This window comes from Vombatus ursinus, unplaced genomic scaffold, assembly GCF_900497805.2.
Source record: "Vombatus ursinus unplaced genomic scaffold, bare-nosed wombat genome assembly UNPS02010548.1, whole genome shotgun sequence".
In the NCBI taxonomy this organism is placed as follows: Eukaryota; Metazoa; Chordata; class Mammalia; order Diprotodontia; family Vombatidae; genus Vombatus; species Vombatus ursinus.
The window spans coordinates 13,894,943-13,898,345 of record NW_020950326.1 but is presented as its reverse complement, the minus strand read 5'-3'; the positions used below and the strand labels follow the sequence as shown (position 1 = coordinate 13,898,345).

The 3,403-nt window shown below is 36.9% G+C and overlaps 1 pseudogene; it reads left to right on the top strand.

Annotated features, from left to right (window-relative positions):
• Positions 1 to 1,840: 1,840 nt before the first annotated feature.
• LOC114037747 lies at positions 1,841 to 2,361 on the top strand (annotated as a pseudogene).
• The last annotated feature ends 1,042 nt before the right edge of the window (positions 2,362 to 3,403 follow it).

The window sequence follows — 3,403 nt, the reverse complement described above, 5'->3', positions numbered from 1 at the left end:
ATACTTTGCCTTTCATGACTGTCATTGAGTTTCTCATCTGCAAAATAAAGGAGCTAGAATAGGCAATCTCTAGGTTTTCTCTAGTGCTATGTATCAATTGATGCTTTTGTTCCTGGCTTTCTTCAACAAATAATAAATTCAGAAAAGAATTTTAGAAGCACCTACTATATTTAAGTCACTGTGCTAAATTCTGGGAATAAAAAACGTAAGATAATCCCCCTCACATTAGGAACTCACAACCTAGAAGGTAGAGACAAGTTATTAAAATATAAGTTAGAATGTTATAAGCAAAACTCAAAAAATATTATGAGCCATTAAATGCAGAATTAACTTCCAGAAGTTCAGATCAAGTCAGGCTTTGTGGAGTAAGTTTAATTTAGCCTTGAAGGAAGGGAGGATTTCATTAGCAGAAAATGGCAGAAAGAGATAGCATCCAGTGTGAGAGACTGGGGTATGGAATATACAAAAAGATGGTAACTAGATAGGCAGCAGAAATTCAGAGAACTGTCAAGTTTAGTTGGAATATAGAATGGTTGTAAGGATGTACTGATGACTAAAGCTAGAGAGTTTGGTTGGAACTGGATATGGAGAATTTTAAATTCTAGGCTAAAGAATTGCATTATATACCTTAGAGGAATATATTGAAAAATTTTGAGCAGGGCAGTCATAGAATTGGAACTGTGAAGCAGCCTGATCATGTTGTGTAGTAATGACTTGCTTGGGGAGAAAGGAAAGACAAGGAAGTCAATTTGAAGTCTAAGAAGTACTGAAGGGCTAAATTAGGATAGTGGTAATAGAAGTGGAAGAATGGATTGATGTAAGTAGCATCATTGAGTAGAATTGAAAGAAATTGGGAATTGATTGGATCTTTATATGAGTCAGTCAACTAACATTTATTAAATGCCTACTATGTGTAAGGCATTGTGCATAAAGGAGAGAAATGGGTCAAAGATGGTTTTATGGATTCCATTTTGAGAGAATGAATAGTGATACCATTTGCAGAAATAAGGAAATACAAAAAAGGGAAATTTTCAGAAACAGATGATGAACTCAGCTTTAGATCTATTGAGTGTGTTTTCCTTGAAATATTCATATAAGATGTTCACCAGATAGAAATCCATAATTAAGACAGACGAATTTTTGAGAGGAGAGATGAAGGCTTAGCAGTTTTTTTATAGAATTTATCTGTATGGAATTGCTAATAATTGTGGTAACTTGTTAAAACAAGAATATGTAGACAGGACAAAAACAAAGCCCAAGATGGAGTCTTGGTATGCCCATATTTCCGGACAACAAGAAGAAAAAGGAACTGCTAAGGAAGAAAAAGAAGAGAGTGTATCGTGGAATTTAAGAGAGAAGAATATTAAGAAAGACTTGACGTTATTGCAGTAGGGATCTTACAAGATCCACTCTGCAGAGTGGTGATGGTGGTGGGAAACCTGGAAACAGAGCAAATGCTATGTAAATGTGAAGGAGGCTGAATTAAAATCCCAATACTGTTGCTAATTATGTAATTTTGGAGAAGTCGTTTTCTCTTTTCAGTCCTCAGTATTCTATCTGAAACAAAATGACATTGTTTGACTAGATGACCTCTAAGGATCATTATATCTTTCAATATCAAGTTAGAAACATTGTGTTTGGTAAAAGAAAAACATTGCTGTGACTGGAGAGAACAGAGTGGACAAAAGCTAAATACTGAGGGTGAGAGGAATGAATGAGTAGTGAGAAAGTGGAAGAAGTAAGCATAAACTACTTAAGGCAGCAGCTCTGCCTCAGCCTGTGACTCAGAGGCTCTGACTCAGGAACCACGGGGCAGTCAGGAGTACTCTGGGCAGGTACCATGGACTTATCTGAGAAGGTGCTGATCTTCATCATCCCCAGTTTCAGCGTGGACAAAATGTATCTTTTTGGGAGAGATCTGGGACCTTTAAATCCTGGTTTACCTGTAGAAGTACCTCTTTGGGAAGGAATCTAAAACAAAGACAGAAGTGTCAAGTGACACTTGAATGGGTACATGTTGAAAAATTGGAGGAGATACAAGATCAAGACAGAAAGGAGGAAACATTCATTCTAATGTCTAGTCCTTATTACATGGAACTTACCAAATTGTTGTTAAATCATGCTTTGGATAACATCCTCAAGGCAAATGTGATCTGGACCCTAATTAAGGATATGTGGAATAATCGAATAGTTAAACTCTGGGTAATCTGCAGTTTTGTCAAACAGCAGGAAGCACATACCAAGCTGGATAACCTAACCTTGATGGAGATCAACACTACTGGACCATTCCTCACACAAGCCCTAAATCATATGTACAAACTCCACATAAACCTCCATCCTGCAGAGAGTGCTCAGTCTTAGGACTTTTAGAGGAAAATGCTGTAGCAAGAGAGACCCTCTTGAGTTTGGTAAGACTGAGGGTAGATAACAGTAAAACAGAGGCTCATTTGGTAACTTGCCACTTTTTAGGAATGAACATCCTGCATTTGGGAAGTTCTCAGAATGTCAGAAGCACATGTTGATGGCAAAGGGTAGAGTGTCACCCTTTCCCTTTCATGAAGAGAAGGAGCACACATGAGACTGATATTAATCATCAGATCTCCCTCACTTTCAGAGGATGTCTTTGGGCCCATGTCTATCTTGAGTACGCCTATTAAAAAACAATTTCTTCTCCCTGGCTGATTCCATCCACTCCCCTCACCCCCACCCCCATCCTGCTGAGATGAATGGTGGTATAGAGTTTAGATATTGTTGGTTCAAGGTTTTTGGATTTACCCTCTTCTTACCAGCAGGATGCTGTTTTTACTTTTCGTGTATATTTTCATGTAATACCAGTGGTAAAATAATGAAGGTGTGATTTAGAATTTAATTCTATCTACTTTGTTTCATTTTCTACTGGTATAACATCATCTTAACAATTTTGTTGTTAAATGAGACTTAGAAAGATGTCACACTGGGACAGTCTTATTGGATTGTTGCTGATATTAATGTGTCGTGGTTTGCTCTGACTCTTTCTGGTAAAATATGAAGACTGAATCAACCCCAGAAATGATGGATTTTTTTGGGGGCAGTATTACAGATGATAATAAATAGTCAGTTGGTTGTTGTGTCAAAATGTTTGGAAGAGCTAGACCAACCATTTTATTATTTCTTCATTTTTAAAAGCTAAACTGAATTCTACACAAAACAACACTTGGTTGGTTGTTTGCCAACAAACTTGTGAAGTCTTCAAAAAAAGTGTAGACTTCTTACTATTTTGTGCTCAAAATTCACCTCAAGTACCATCTTCTACATGAAGCTCTACCTGATTCTGTCTAGTTGGTAATTCCTTCTCTTCCAAAACACTACAAGATATTCATTATATATATATATATACACACACACACACACACACATATATATG